At 35.2% G+C, this 16,324-nt stretch overlaps 3 pseudogenes; all 3 read right to left on the reverse strand.

Annotated features, from left to right (window-relative positions):
- LOC105061716 (olfactory receptor 4A47-like) lies at positions 1 to 928 on the reverse strand (annotated as a pseudogene).
- A 9,042-nt stretch (positions 929 to 9,970) lies between these two features.
- Positions 9,971 to 10,944, reverse strand: LOC141576083 (olfactory receptor 4A15-like; annotated as a pseudogene).
- Positions 10,945 to 14,069: 3,125 nt separating this feature from the next.
- On the reverse strand, positions 14,070 to 14,974 carry LOC141576153 (olfactory receptor 4C11-like; annotated as a pseudogene).
- Positions 14,975 to 16,324: the final 1,350 nt, after the last annotated feature.

Raw genomic sequence — 16,324 nt, forward strand, 5'->3', positions numbered from 1 at the left:
TTACTTAATACTATATCTGCTTTTTTTTCTCCAGAGTTTCTTCATAGCATTAGTCATCTCAGAATTTCTTAGACTGTAGATTAATGGATTCAGCATGGGGGTTATGATTGTATAAAACAGTCAATGATTTGTCAAGGGGGAAGGTCTTAGCAGGTCTTACATATATGAAAATACAGGGAACAAAGTAAAAGACAATTACAGTGATGTGGGAACCACAGGTCTAGAGGGCTTTCCTTCTCCCTTCCTGACTCAGGTTCTTTAGAGAGTGCAAGATGACTCCATAGAAGATGAGTAAGAGCAGAAACACAGTAGTGCAGATCAGTCCTCCATTGGCCACCACTAAGATGCCAATGACATAGGTGTCACTGCTGACCAGTTTCAATAAGGGGTACATATCACATGAAAAATGATCAATGACATTGGGGCCACAGAATGGGATCCCATAAATAGTGCCAAGTTGAATGACCGAGTGCAGAAATCCTCCAACCCAGGACACCAGCAGCAGCACAACACACATCCTTTGCCTCATGATAACCAAATAATGCAGGGGCTTACAGATGACCACATAGTGGACATAGGCCATCACCAAGAGATGGAAGACCTGTGATCCACCAAAAATATGCTCTATAAACAGAAAAGCCATGCAAGATTCAAAGGATATGGTATTTTCCTCAAAGAACAAGTCTGAAAGCAATCTTGGGGAAACAGAAGAGGAATAAGCCATGTCCATAAATGATAAGCTAGCAAGAAAAAATTACATTGGTGAGTTCAAGGTCTTATTGATAGTTATAGCCACAACAGTTAGAAGGTTGCCCCCCATGGTCAAAATGTAGAAAAGCAAAAACATAACAAAAAGGACTTTCTGCTCCTTTGGATCCTGTATGAGGCCCAAGAGGATGAAATAAGTTACATTGCTCCTAGGTTGCATCTAGTCTGTACAGGAGCTGAGTTCACATATTAGAAGCAGTTTACCTATAAAACAAGGGGGAAATTTATTAAATGCTTTTTAAACTTTGTCTTTTATTTATCCATTCAATTAAAAGTATGTGTGTAGAGAATGTATTTGGGTCCAATGCATCAATCACATTATGATTACCAAGTTGAATAGTAGTAGGTCCCTACACTCAGTGGTATGACAAATAATGAGAGATCAGAAAATTCCAGACCCATGTAGTAAGTGTCACTATAAGGATACTCACACACAGCTAAGGGTCACAGTGTAGGACTATATCAGTCAAACTGGAATCAAAGAAGTCTTCCTAGAGGAAGTAATACTTCAATTGAGTTTTAAAGGAAAAGTAAAAGAATGACAAAAGATGGGAAAGTAATTGCATGAAACAGTACAACATTTATAATTGTAAAGATATGGGGTTGGGTATAACTGAAGTGGTAGAGCACATGATTTAGAATGCATAAGGTCCTGGGTTTAATACCCAGTTCCACCTTTAAAAATAAATTAAAAAAAATAAATAGACCTAATTACCACCCCCAATAACAACAAAGAATAATCACAAAGATATAATATTGAGACCCATTTAAACTAATTTATATATTCAATGTGAGTAGATCAAAGTATCAGTAGAAGGTCACTGTCCTGGATTCTCTCAGAACTCACTGAGACTTCTTTCTTGGGGTCTTTGGTTGGATATTTCTCCCTTTCTTGAACAAAAAAAATGTTAAAGCAGTCAAATTTGTGTCTCTAGTCCCTCTCTCTACCCAAGTTTTAACATTTCTATAAGAAACACCTCTATTTTGACATTTAAAGTTGGATATCAACTTACTAAATACAACATAAATTTTAAATTTTCCACAATTAAAAAGTTGTTTCACATTTCATTAAATGACACCACCTTCAATGTATTTGCTCAGACAAAAATCTTAAAGGATTCTTCACTCTCTTTTTGCTCTCATATTATTCATTGATAACTTTATCAAATTATGTGATCTCTATTTTCAAACTATATCATAAATTTGTCCATTCCTTACCCCTCATTTCCTTCTTGGTCCACTGCAGTAGCCTCCTGTCATGTCTGTCCACTTCAATTCTGTCCTCCAACAGTTTTTTCTCCTGAATCAGCTCAAATTATACTCTTCAAATCTTGTTCTGATTATATCAATCAACTGCTCAAAACTCTCACAGTTGATCCCAATCACGCTCTCACAATTTAATACATCACAATTAGTATTTACAGGAACAAGTACTGTAATCACCATTTTACAGTTGATATAATGAGGGTCATACTATCTCATTAATTTTTCCAAATGCACACATTTTTAAGTGATAAAACTAGAATTAGTACCTACATTTGATTTATTGCAAAATGATTTATGTCTTACATAATAAAGAAAGTCACACAATTGTGACTCCTGTTTCCCACTATTTACTGTTAGTCTTACTTGTGGAAGCTTGTTTACAATCTGAAGGAAGACTTTTTAAATCACCCATAAATCCTGGAATTCTTCTTTCATCCAATATGACAAAGGAGGTGTGAAAGGCTGTACTATTACTTGAGGATAGGTTTGATTTCATTCAGCTGTCTGTTCATTTCCTCCATGGATTCTTCTGGTTATTCATAAGAATGTTTTTAATTGCACTATAGAGTGTTTTAAAAAAAATTCCACAGAGCACACAAAGACAACAGTTTACCACGTTAGAATAATTTATCAAATAGACAAGTGAATCCTGTGTTTATATATAAAGATAGCAAGTGCCATTTTCCAGGGAAAGTTGTCTTCAGTTACCTCTTTTCCCATTAACTCCAAGATAGAAAAATAACATTCAATTGTTTAGCCCTTCTCACTCTCCCATGTTGGTACAGCCAGACTACTTGACTGGAGATTTTGAGAGACTTCCTTGTGTTGCTATTGTTGTTGCCTTTTAATGCATTGTTTTAAGTCTAACAAAGAACCTCCTAAAATTTTTATATCAGTTCTTAAAAGGATATAATCTATCTTCCCAAAAGAGGTAAAGAATAATGGACATTTTATCTCTGTTAGTTATATCCATCATTAAGTCTTAGATCAGAATGTGTCCAAGATTGATTCTTGCTTAATTAAATTCACTGGGACTTTCTATTAAACTTTAAAATTACATCTGTTATATAAAGATCCTAGTAAACCACATCGCAGAATTAAGGTAAAAAAGATGTAACCTGGAGGGAAAAAAACCAGCTTTATAGTCATTTTCTGACTATTGCTAGACAAGAATAAATATCAGTCCAATCATTTTGCTTCAGTGAATATTAATTTATCATGTATATTCCCACTTGCCACAACAAGCTTTTCTTTCTTTTTTATTTAGTACTCAATTTATTCTGCCTTGACATTTGGCAGAATAAAAATTTATCAATTCAAGTACAATAACTAATTATTTATCCAATTATTAATTGTATCTTTTTTTAATATTTAGGGTACCAATGTCAGTACAAAACTGTGCCGTGAGTGAGGACAAAACAATGAATGAAATGGAAAAAGTTTCATATAAAAGATTCTTCCCTCATGGATCTTATATTCTTGTAATAGAGTTAGCCAATAAAGAAGGAGGCAATTTAATAAAGCAGTTGTAGTCTTATGCACTACTTCTAAGGCAAGAAATAAGGTACTGTAGCTGAAATAAGGGGGGGAATTCTACTACGGATAATGTAATCATAGAAGTCCCTTCCTGAAAGGTGATGTTTAAGCTGAGATTCAAAAGATAGGAAATGGCTACCACTGTTACAGACAGTAAAAATAAATTAAGTAATATTGCCTCCCATCAACAGGGTCCATGTCTAGAATAATGTAAAAATTTAACAGGAAGGATGGATGGCAAAGCAATCTGGAGGGGTGGTATGTGGATGGATCACTAGGAACTGACCAAATGCAAAAAGGTCTGTTCATCATATAAAGTTTCTATCAGAGAAAATCTCAGAAATCTGGTTGACAATATGACCTGTCTTGTGGACATCAGTCAGCCTCTTCAGCCACTTTGGTGGTCACCATAACAGAGATGAGTGATCTACACAGGCTGAGTGAGCAACAGGATCTACATGTCACCAGTCATGGTCTGGCTACTGTCACGGCTGAACGTCCAAAATTCCATTAATAAATTGCATCACTGACTCCCCCATAGGGCAAAATACTCTAGGGCAATCAGTCAAAAACCTTACTCCATTAAAACTCCTCAACCTGGAAGAGACAGATTCTTATCATCATATATTTTGAATGTGTATATGTGTGTGTGTGTGTGTGTGTGTGTGTGTGTGTGTGTGTGTGTGTGTTGTGTGTGTGTGTGTGTGTGTGTGTATCCCTTCTATCTCCAGTACTTCAGCTTGCTTTATTATTCATGGAGCATAATCTGTGATTCATTGCCCTGGTACTCCACTGATTATTATCTCTAACCAGGACACACATTTTGTACTAAATAAAGTAAAACAAATCACTCACCAACATAGAATTCACAGCTGTGACCATATTACTCATCACCTGGAAGCATTAACTGAATGGAATATTGGCATGGATTACTGAAGGCTGAGATTTGGTGCCACCTGGGAGACTGTGCCCCAAAACTTTAGAATACACTCCTAGATGTTTAACATAAAGTATGTGCTTAGTAAACTTTAGTCATCTTATACTTCAGGCCATCAACCAACTCTGAAGCTTCCATAATTTTGAAGTTTGCAGTTATGCTAGTCAATCAATAAATATCCTTAAATCTCAAAACAATTTCGATTGATTTTTCTATTATTTAGAACCAAAAGTATCCTAATAGAAATATCCTTATTTTAAATGTATGTGTGAAACCAGGTTATTTTATAAGTTCTTTTAATCATTTATATTGTAGCTATTTTTGAATCAGTACCACATTATTTTAATTGTAACATTACAATCTGTGTTAACATCTAGAATTGCTCATAATCCTTTCAAAACTTAATTGCAAATTGCATGTCTTTATGTTGCCATACGAAATTTACTATCAAAAGAAGGTCAGGCATAGTTTACTTTTATGTGGAAAGGAGTGAAATATACAATTATCATTTTTTCCTCAAAGATATACTTATTCAAGTATTTTAACTCATTACTGTATCTACTTGCTTTAGACTGGTCGTCATATAAGTTCAAACACTTTCTAAAAAAAAATCCACATTTTCTTACTCACATCCCCCATATTTTATGATTTTGATGTGCTGTTTTACATCTTTGTGTTTATTCATTTGCATTGTAGCTATCATTGCATTTCCATTTGTGTTTTCTGTAGATTTTTGCTTTTTTTTATTTAGAGAGCTTTCAATATGTATTTTAGGATAGGTTTAGTATTGCTGTATTCTTTTAGTTTCTACTTGTCTGAGAAATTCTTTATTTCTCCATCTATTCTAAATGATAATCTTGCTGGGTAAAATATCCTAGGTTGCAGTTTTTCAGTGTGGAGATTCCTCAAAAGACTAGGAATAGACTTAACATATGATCCAGGAATCCCGCTCCTGGGCTTATATCCAGAAGGAACCCTACTTCAGGATGACACCTACACCCCAATGTTCATAGCAGCACTATTTACCATAGCCAAGACATGGAAACAGCCTAAATGCCCATCAACAGATGACTGGGTAAAGAAGATGTGGTATATTTATACAATGGAATACTACTCAGCCATAAAAACCGACAACATAACGCCATTTGCAGCAACATGGATGCTCCTGGAGAATGTTATTCTAAGTGAAGTAAGCCAGAAATAGAAAGAAAAATATCATATGAGATAGCTCGTATGTGGAATCTAAAAAACAAAAACAAAACAAAACAAAAAAGCATAAATACAAAACAGAAAAAGACTCATAGACATAGAATCCCTTTCAGGTTTTTGAGTATATCTTGTTTCCTTCTGGTCTGCAACTTTTTCATAAAGAAATCTGCCAATAGTCTTACTGGAGTTCCCTTGTAACCAACTCTTTGTTTTTCTCTTGCTGCCTTTAGAATCTTCTCTTTATCTTTAATTTTTATTTTAACTATAATACATTTTGATGTAGGTCTGTTTGGATTCGTCTTATTTGGAACCCTCTATGTTCCCTGTACTTGGATATCTGTTTCCTTCTGTAGGTTTGGGAAGTTTTCAGTCATAATTTCTCTAAATACATTTTGACCACCTTTTCTCTTACTTCTCCTTCTAGGACCCCTATGATGCATAGATTGGCAAGCTTTATATTATCCCATAGATCTCTTATATTGCTTTCATTAGTTTTCATTTGATTTTCTCTCTGCTGTTCTGATTGGGTGATTTCCATTATCCTGTCTTCTAAATCACTTATTCATCCTTCTGCATTATTTAGTCTGCTACTGATTGCCTTTAACTTGGCTTTTATTCCAGCAATTGAGTTTTCTGTATTTAATTGGCTCCTCCTTATAGTTCCTATTTCCTTTTTGCAATATTCTGCATTTCTGTTCATAGGCTCTCTCATTTCCTTTGGTGCTTTTATCAACTCTTTTTTGAATTCAGTATCTAGTAGACTGTCAAGGTCTATTATATTGTTTGTTCTTTCAGGGACTTCTCTTGTTCTTTTAATTTGGAGCAGTTCCTCTGTTTCTTCATTTTACTTACATTTCTCTGACTCTGTGAATTTAGGAGTAAGAGTTATCTACTGTGATCTTGAAGGGCTATTTTTATGTGGGAGCATCCCCGTGTTGCATGTGTACACCTAATATTTTTATTGCAAGGGCTGTTTTTAGTATGGATGCCTGCTACATCTTTTCTTTGTGTGTGCTATTATCCCCATGATAGGGAGTGTAGTTGGTGTCATGGTGACCAGAGTCTGCACTAGATGTTAAGCAGGCTTCCTCTTTGCTCTGTGGTTGTCACAGACCTGTTGGGGGGCCACATCTGTTCCCCAATTTTGGGGGTAGAAGCCCCCAGATGCTTTTCTGAGGTATGGTGTAAAGCAGGTGGGGCTAGAGTGCTTCTTCTAGGGGAGGAGCTGTTGAGTTTTCCTCCACAGGAGCTGTCTACCAGGAAGTGCACTCTGGTGTCACCTGTTGTGTGGGTGTACATATGCAAATCCATTCACATCAGTAGTCAAGCACTGATCCATACTTTGTCAGATGCAGACCCATGAGGTTGGATACAGATCTAAATGCATGGTGAAATACATACTTATGTATTGTTGGATACAGGCCTATGAATATTTGGGTAAGACATACACCCTGTGGCTTTGGGAATTGTACTGTGTTTCATGCCAGCAAGATAGTAAGCCCTTTAGGACAAGTTCACTGAAAATGTGAATCAAATGTAAATAAGAATGTTTAAAAGAAAACCAAAAAGCAGGATTTATGTATACTCCAGAGAGATTATTTTTATTGAGACATCAATCAATCCTTCATAATACATGTCTTTTTCTGGATGGGAAAACAAGATATTAAACATGGCATTTTCCTCAAAATAAATATTTAGATTAATGACATTCTAAATATATATTTTATGGGAAATTTTCAAACTTGGCAAAATTATCTTAAAGTTTATCAGGAAAAACAAATATTTAGGAATTGTAAGAAGCTTTAGAAAAAATGAGTATGGGAACAAACACCTACTAGGTATAAATACACATTAAAATTCCATAATCACTGTAATATGTTACTGGTGGAGGAATATAACAAAGAAGAAAGCAGAGAAGAAAAGAAAGGAGGGGCATGAGGAGGAGAAACAGCCAGAAACTGGATCCTCTAGATGGTGTAAAACCTGACATATTAAATTAAAATTTCCATAGTATTACTAAAATTAATAATTGTATTTGCAGATTATTTTACTTGTTTAGGGAAAAGAGGCTTAGCTATTTTTTCACATCAAAAAAAATCTAAAATGTGTTAAAAATTGCATTTAAAATGTTTTTTTAAAAAGATTAAAATTTATAAAATCACTGGAAGGAAATGGAATTTTCCAAAACTGATGTGATAGACAAAATTGAAAAGTAAAAAATATTAAAATATAACATCTTTATATAAAAACACTCATAATTATAACATAAAAACATAACAATATAAATATAAATTTGTAGCAAATATATGTATAGTTAATCAAAATTTATCAGTAAAAATTCTCATCCCAATAATTCAAGAACTCAAGGACACATATAATTGACAAAGTTGAGGGGTGAATTCTATGTCTCATACATTGTGCAAGGAACAGAGAACACAAATACAATTAAGTAATTTTCCTGACTTCAGAGATCTTATACACCAATGAACAAAGAAAATTAACAAAGATTCTTATCTCATCACTTGAAATAACTATGCAAATTTAAAAATTAACTACATTTCTGTCTTGGCCATTTGGGCTCCTATTACAGAACACCATGGACATGGTGGCTTGTTTAGTAAACAATAATCTTTCACAATTCTAGAGCCTCAGAAGTCAGACATTAAGATGCCAGCAGATTCCACTTATGGTGAGGATCCACTTCCTAGTACTCAGACACCATCTGCTGTGCCCTCATACGGCAGATGTGTCAAGAGATGCTGGGATATCTTTTATAAGGGCATGAATCCCACTCATGTGGGATCCATCTTCCTAAATTAATCATAGCTCAAAGGGACCACCTCCAAATACCACCACATTATAAAGGATTTAACTTAGGAATTTGAAGGGTGATGCAAACTTTCAGTTTACAGCAACAACCAGAAGTAGAGGAATGAATTATATAAATTCTGATCAACTCAAATATTTGATATTATTTGGTCAATATTGCTATTTTTTATAAGAATTTGGTATATTAAATCTTCATGTAATATAAAAAGCAGGACATAAAGTTTCTCATACAGTGTGATTCACCAGTGAAAAGAAATGATTGCTCCAAAGCCTTAGCTCTTGATGAATCCAGGCTAAGTAAGGGAGGCAGAATAGTAAGTTCTTTGACCACATACTTCTGGTATTTGATAATGATAATATTTTGTTTCAAGTCTGATTCAGAAAGAGAGAGAATGTTATGAATGATGTCTTTTATGTAAAACAATATATTCTGAACTCTTTACTACCAAGTAAACTACCTTTCATTAACAAGAGAGATAAGAATGGCATATATTGTCAGCATCTTTCTTAACAATGATGATCAAGATATCATGTGTCAAGTTTTTTAGTTTATGGATTATGGATTATGCTACATTCATACATGAAAGGCAGAGCCTGTGTATTTACAGAAGGCTATGAAACACTTTAAACAAAAAAGCAATAGGACTATTGAAAAAGAGCAAAGGTGTAAACAGACATCCTAAAGTATCTGGGAAGATTAATGGATCATCTTTATGAAATATAACTCCATACAAATCTGCTTCACTTGAGAAGATAATGTGATTGCCCAATTGGAAAAATAAGTATGATTTGGTTATTTTTCTGTATATATATTTTGTTCATTCAGATAGTTTTTATATACCTAGTTTCCTTATGATTAATATTACAACTCTGAAACATCATTATCCTTCAACTTTAACATAAACATTAAGAATAAAATAATCTATGTAAAGTATCTTGCAGCTACAAAAATTAAGATACATACTTCAAATATTAATATGGGCTATCTACAGGAAGAATAAACCAAGTTTTTATGTCTTATTTTTATTTAATTTTTCTGAAATCTGTATCAAGTCCCATAATTCTGAAAGATTATATTATTTAGAAAAGAAACATGAGAATATCTTCCACTAACTAAAATAAATTTACAGTCTTAAAGTAGCTCAATTCATCATATAGAACATAAACCTATAATCTCAATAATCATTATATACCCCAAAGCTAAATATATTTTCCTAAGAAATTGTGAAAATCTAAAACTAAATACATTTTCCTAAGGACTGTGAAAATCCTAAAAATATATTTAAAAACAAAATGCATACTTTGAACTAGCAAATTATGAAAATCTTAAAAGTATATTTTGATCATTGGAAGTATTCACATAATAAATGGTTTCATCATGCCCAAGTTATCAAATCTGAGGAGAAATTTACTGCAATTAAAGAATCACACATGGCTTACCTGGAAAGAGCAATTCTTCATTGAAAATAGGTGATCTATTTTGCCTTCTTTTCTTTTTCTGGTCCAGAGCTCTTTCATTGCATTTTGCATCTCTCCATTTCTCAGAGTATAGATTAGAGGGTTCAACATAGGAGTGATTATGGTGCAAAAAAAATTCAAGGATTTATCAATGGGTAAGGTAGAAGGAGGTCTCACATACATAAAAATACAGGGGACAAAGTGGACCACCACAGTAATGTGGGAGCCACAGGTAGATAAGGCTTTGCACCTCCCTTCCAGACTCAGAGTCTTCAGGGAGTGCAGGATGACCCCATAGGAGATGAGTAAGAGCATAAAGATGACCATACACATTGCCCCATCACTGGCAACCACAGTGAGGCCAATAATGTAGGTCCAGTGCAGGCAAGTTTTAAAAAAAGGCACATGTCACAGAGGAAGTGATCAATGACATTGGGGCCACAGAAGGGAAGGTTGTATACAAAGAGAAGTTGACCTACAGCATGTAAAAACCCACCAACCCAGGTCAACAGCAGCAGCAGAGCACACACTTGCTTATTCATGATTGTTAAATAATGCAAAGGTTTGCAGATGGCCAAGTAGCGGTCATAAGCCATGATCACCAGAAGCAAAATCTCAGCACCACCAAATAAGTGCCCTATAAAAAACTGAGTCATGCAGCCTTGGAATGAAATGGTTTTCTTCTCACTGAGTAAGTCTATAATCATATTTGGGGTGACTGTAGTAGAATAAACAGCATCCATAAATGATAAATAGCCAAGAAAGAAGTACCTAGGGGAATTCAGGATTGGACTGACCACCACAGTTATAGCAATGAGTAGGTTGCCCACCATTGTCACCATGTAGATGAACAAGAGCACAACAAATAATATTTTCTGACCCTGGAGGCTCTGAGTGAGTCCCAAGTGGACAAACTCAGTTACATTGTTCCTTGATTTCATCTAGTCTGTACAGGAGCTGACTTCACATATTTGAAGTGATTTACCTACAAAACAATAGGGAAAACACTCAAATGCATTACAAATTTAACCTTTAATTTATCCATTCAATTAAAATAAATTGTATGGAGTATATATTTGAGTCCAATGTGTCAAAGATATTGTGAATACCAAACTGAATAAGGCATAGTTTCCTGACTTCAGGGATATATTAAAGACTAGGTATCAGAACAGCCCAGACTCATGTAATAATTAGCATTATAACTATATTCACACAAGCTAAGGTTCATGGCGTAGGAATGTGTCAGTCAAACTGGAATCAGAGAAGACTTCCTGGAAAAAGCAATGCTTAGCTCAGTTCTAAAGAAAAAGAAAAGAACAAGAAAAGATGGGATGGGAATTCCAAGAAAAGGTACACCATTTATAAAGTCACAAAGGTGTAATATCGAGTCCCATTTAAGCTAATTTATGTACTTAGTGTGAGTAGATCAAACTGTGAATAGAAGGTCACTGCCCTGAACAGTCTCAGAACTGAGACATCTTTCTGAGGGTCTTTCCTCCAGTTTTGTATCTCCAGCCCCTATCTCTACCTCAATTTTAGCACTTCTCTGAGGAACATCTCAATTTTGGACTTCTCCAGTTGGATGTCAGTTTAGTATTTATAAAATAATATTTTAAATTTCCACAATAAATAAGGTTTTTCCCATCTCATTAAATGGTACCACGCCCATTATAATTGCTCAGTCAATAAATTTCATAGTGTTATTCACCTTGTTATTGGTCATATTACTCATTCATTCTTTTTACAGATCTGGTTGTCTCTAGTTTCAAAATATGCCACAAATTTGATCATTTGCTATCTCCCATCTTCTTCCTGGCCCACAGCTAAAGCCTCCTGTCAAGTCTGCAATTTTATTCTGGCTTCCAACAATTTGTTCTCCTGAAACAGCTCAAATGATTCTCTTTAAATCTTATTCTGATTATATCACTCAATTGCTCACATCTCCTACAATGGTTTCCAATCATGCACTCACAATTTAATGTATCACATCTAACATTTACATTAACAAGAACAGTAATCTTCATTTCATATTTGAAGACAACAAGGCTCAGAACATCTCATGAATTTCCCCAAGGTCACCCATTTTTAAGTCAAACTAGAAATGGGATCTAAGTTTGATTTATTTCAAAATGATTTACTTTCTTACATAATAAATTTACACAATTGTGTAGACTGGTTTCTACTATTTACTTTTAGTCTTACCTTGTGGAACCTTGTTCACTACCTGAAGGGAGACTTTTTAATTCATTCATAGATATCTGGGATTCTTCTTTCATCTAATATCACAGCAGAGGGTGAAAGGCTGCATTATTTCTTGAGGAGATGTTTGATTTTATTTAGCTCTCTGTCCATTTTCTCCTTGGAGTTTTCTGATGATTCAGAAGACATTTTTTACTTGCAATGTGAATTGTTTAAAAGAAATTCCAAGTAGCACACACAGACAACCCTCCCCCCAATTACCTTGTTAGGATAATGTTACAAAAAGGAAAGCAAATCTATGTTTACATAGGAAGATAGCAACTAGCCATTTCCCAGGGAAATTTATTTCAAGTCAGGTCTTTTCCTACAAGCTTCAAATTAGAAAAATACCATTCAATTGTTTAGCCCTTATTTTACTATGTCAGTATGGCCAGACCAGTTGACTGAGATTCTGTGAGACATTCTTACACTGGTTTTTTGTCTGCTTTTTTTCCCCTTTTTTTATGCATTGCTTTAAGTCTAGCAAATGACCTCCTAAAATTTTTGTATCCATTCTTAAAAGGATGTCATCTTTTCACCCTGATAGGAAAAAAAATTAACTTCATTACCTCTTTGAATAGCTGTTTTGTGTCAGTCTCAGTCTATGGAGAATAATGCTGTTAACTAGGAATCCCTGGCCACACTTATCTGAGCTTACCACTTGTGGGGAGCCCCCATAGAGGTTTTCCCAACCAGAACCAATGTTGTCACTGGATGGAATCTTGTGCTTTTTATGACAAGTGACACCCAGCAGGGAACTTTGGAAAAACAAGGTTTATTCCTCAGTGGTCATGAAGAGTACACTGCATGCCTGAAGTCACACAGGGATGCCACAGGTTCAGAGAGAGAGAGAGAAGAGAACCTGGGGTTCTGCCCTCACTGAGGTCAAGGGTGGAATGCCTACATCTTCTTGGGGTCTCTCTCTATTAGTTAATTTAAAACATAAGAGAAGGACTAAATCATAGGAAGGGGAAAGCAAGGTCACTCAAATGGTCAATTATAGGTCACCCAGGGCTTTGTAAAAGGGGAACTTCATGGACAAAATGCCTGGATCAGTATCTAATTATGCCAATGTATTTATTAAGATGAGTATCTTTGAAATGAATGGCTGGACAATCAAAAGCTTAATGTCAGGTGCTTACATTACACTCCAGAAAGCTGCCAGGTTCTTACACCACAAGACCCTATCTCTAAATAAAGGTCACATTTGGAGGTACTGTGAATTGACTCCAACACATTTCTTTTTTCTTAAGGGAAACAATTCAACTCATAACAACATCAAATTTCAAGTCATGGGTGAATGTCTCCTGTTAAAAACCTTTTCTTTCTCCAAATGTGTTATATATATATAGTGTAAAAGTTTCCTCTTTAAATTTTATGTAACATGAGGCAACAGTAACTGATTTGCCAACAAAGTGGATGGCAGAAATTAGTAATAAATTGTTAAATTTGGATAATAAACATGAAAAAGAAAAATACAAACCAGAACAATATATAAATAAATAAGGTAAACTAGAGAAACAATAAGATCTGGCTCACAAGCCTCAAAAGAGCAGAAATATCAATGCAGACAGCAGACATGAGGAACAGGCTTGGGCTTCCACAAATATGACTGTACTTAATGGTCTGTCACTCTATGAGACATTGGTTTAAAACAATATAGATCTTTGCTCTGTGCTCAGTCTGCCTATTCCATACAAGGTCCCATTGGAAGAGGATAATATTGTCCACACTGAGATGAGAACATTTTGCCTTTTCTATCAATCCAGTTTTATTTAAACTGTGACAGAATTAGCAATTGGTGTCTTCTGCTCTTTACCACCTCAAGTCAGAGTTTGTTGCACCATAACTTTCTCATGGCAGTTTTGACTTCTGCATTCCTCAGAGTATAAATCAGAGGGTTGAGCAAAGGTGTCCCAATCGTGTGAATCACAGCCACCATCTTGTCCACTGGAAATACAGTTAGAGGGTGAATGTATGTGAATATACATGGTACAAAGAATACAATGATAACAATAATGTGGGAGGTGCAGGCGGAGAGGGCTTTCCTTCTTCCTTCTGCACTCTGAGTACTCAGAGAATGTAAGAAGAAAACATAGGAGATATGCAGCATTATGAAACTCACCATGCATATGGACCCACTGTTAAACACAATGAGTAGATTGATGACATAAATATCCATGCAGGCAAGTTCCAGTAAAGGCTGCATATCACAGAAATAGTGATTGGTAACATTGGGACCTCAGAAGGATAATTTCAGAGCCAAGAGGATCTGTGTTGAAGAATGGATGCAAGACCCCACCCAGGTCAGATTCACCAATGCACCACAGACACGCTGGATCATGATGGTTGTGTATCTCAGGGGCTTAATAATGGCCACATAATGATCAAAGGACATGAGAATTAGCACCAAGATCTCCATGCACCCAAAGAAGTGACCTGCAAAGATCTGGGTCAGGCATTCATTGTAGATGACTTTCTTCTCACATACAGAATCTACAATCAACCTAGGAGCAGTGGTTGTTGACAAACAGGCATCAGCAAAGGATAAACAGGAAAGGAAGAAGTACATGGGCTCCCACGTGTCTGACTACATCTTATGTTCATCACAATAAGGAAGTTTGCCAACAGAGTTGCAAGGTATAGAAGCAAGAAGATCACAGGTACTACTTTCTCCTTTAGAACATCCTGTGTTAACCCACACAGAATGAACTCATTAATGCTCCTATTCATAATGCTGCTTTTATGGTGAATGTAGGACAGACACAGCTGAGAAATGGTTCATCTGCAAAGAAAATTGGGGAAATGGTGACTTGGCAATACCAGTGTATTTGGACTCAAAATCACAACTTTCAGGTTTCTAATTCCATCAACACCTAGAACTCAGTGTTTCTCAAAGTTGCCCATACATTATACTCACTTGGGAAGCTTTTTTTATTTTTTAATGCTGATGTTTATGCTTTAAGCATGGACATTGATTCAAGGTCTTTCTAGGGGGACTAAGTTTCTTTCTTTTTTTTTTTTTTTTTGGTGGGGGAAAGCCCTTAAGTGATTATTCTCTCTGCCAAGTTCTGAGCACCAGTGACTTTGCTTTATGATCTCGATCAGGTCACTTTAATGTCTTGAAGCTCTTTCTTCATATGACAGAGATTCTAAAGATATTTTATTAACCATATGCATATGTTAGCTTATGTGCATGCATATAATGTGTATGCATCTCAATTACTGAAAAACAATACTCATATATAATTTAGAAATAATGCTTCTGGAGATTCTCTCTTGACCAAGACTATTTTTTGATTTGGACACCAGTTTGCATAATTATTCCTGACCTCTTCAGTATCTTTCTTGGGTTATGCTTTAAGAAAAAATTATTTCTCCAATTTTAGACTTGCAGTGGCCATAGTTTGACTGTCATTGCCAGTTAGGATACATGAGAGTTATATCTCACAAAGGTTAGAGTTCCAGTGAATAATTAGGAAACTCTGGCCAGATTAATCCCACTAATAAAATCCAAATTTGAAGCTATATATGATTTTGTTAGGATCAGAATACTTTAAGAATGTAAGTCAGATTTAATTTTGTGAGAAAAGGAATGAAGCATAAAGAATGAGAAAAAATAGGCAGAGAACAATGGGTTTATTTTCTATTCAATTATCTATATTGATATAATTATAAAAAGTTTTAACATCAAAAATCAGGTTTAAAACCCACAACACTATATCTTCCATCATCTAAACTGTTCAGAAAAAGAAGATGGGGTTTAATGATAATTTTATTCTACCCAGTAGAATTAATTTTCATAGGTGGAACTAACAAACTACAAAATTTCAGCTACACTAAACCATCCACAGATAGCCGAATTATTGGTACAGCCCTCCCTAACCTCTGTACTCACTCTGATATCAATTTTAACTGCATGTATTCTTATACAAGATGCCATGTTCTGTTCACATTTTTCCTAGATGATTTCATGGTCTTTCCTTTCTTGACAGCCATGTTCTTTAAATGCTGGGGCTCTAACAGAGGTTGCTCAGGGCCCCTCAAACCACAGGCCCTGGGCCATGTCTTGGGGCTATAACC

This window comes from Camelus bactrianus, chromosome 36 (genome assembly GCF_048773025.1).
Source record: "Camelus bactrianus isolate YW-2024 breed Bactrian camel chromosome 36, ASM4877302v1, whole genome shotgun sequence".
Lineage (NCBI taxonomy): Eukaryota > Metazoa > Chordata > Mammalia > Artiodactyla > Camelidae > Camelus > Camelus bactrianus.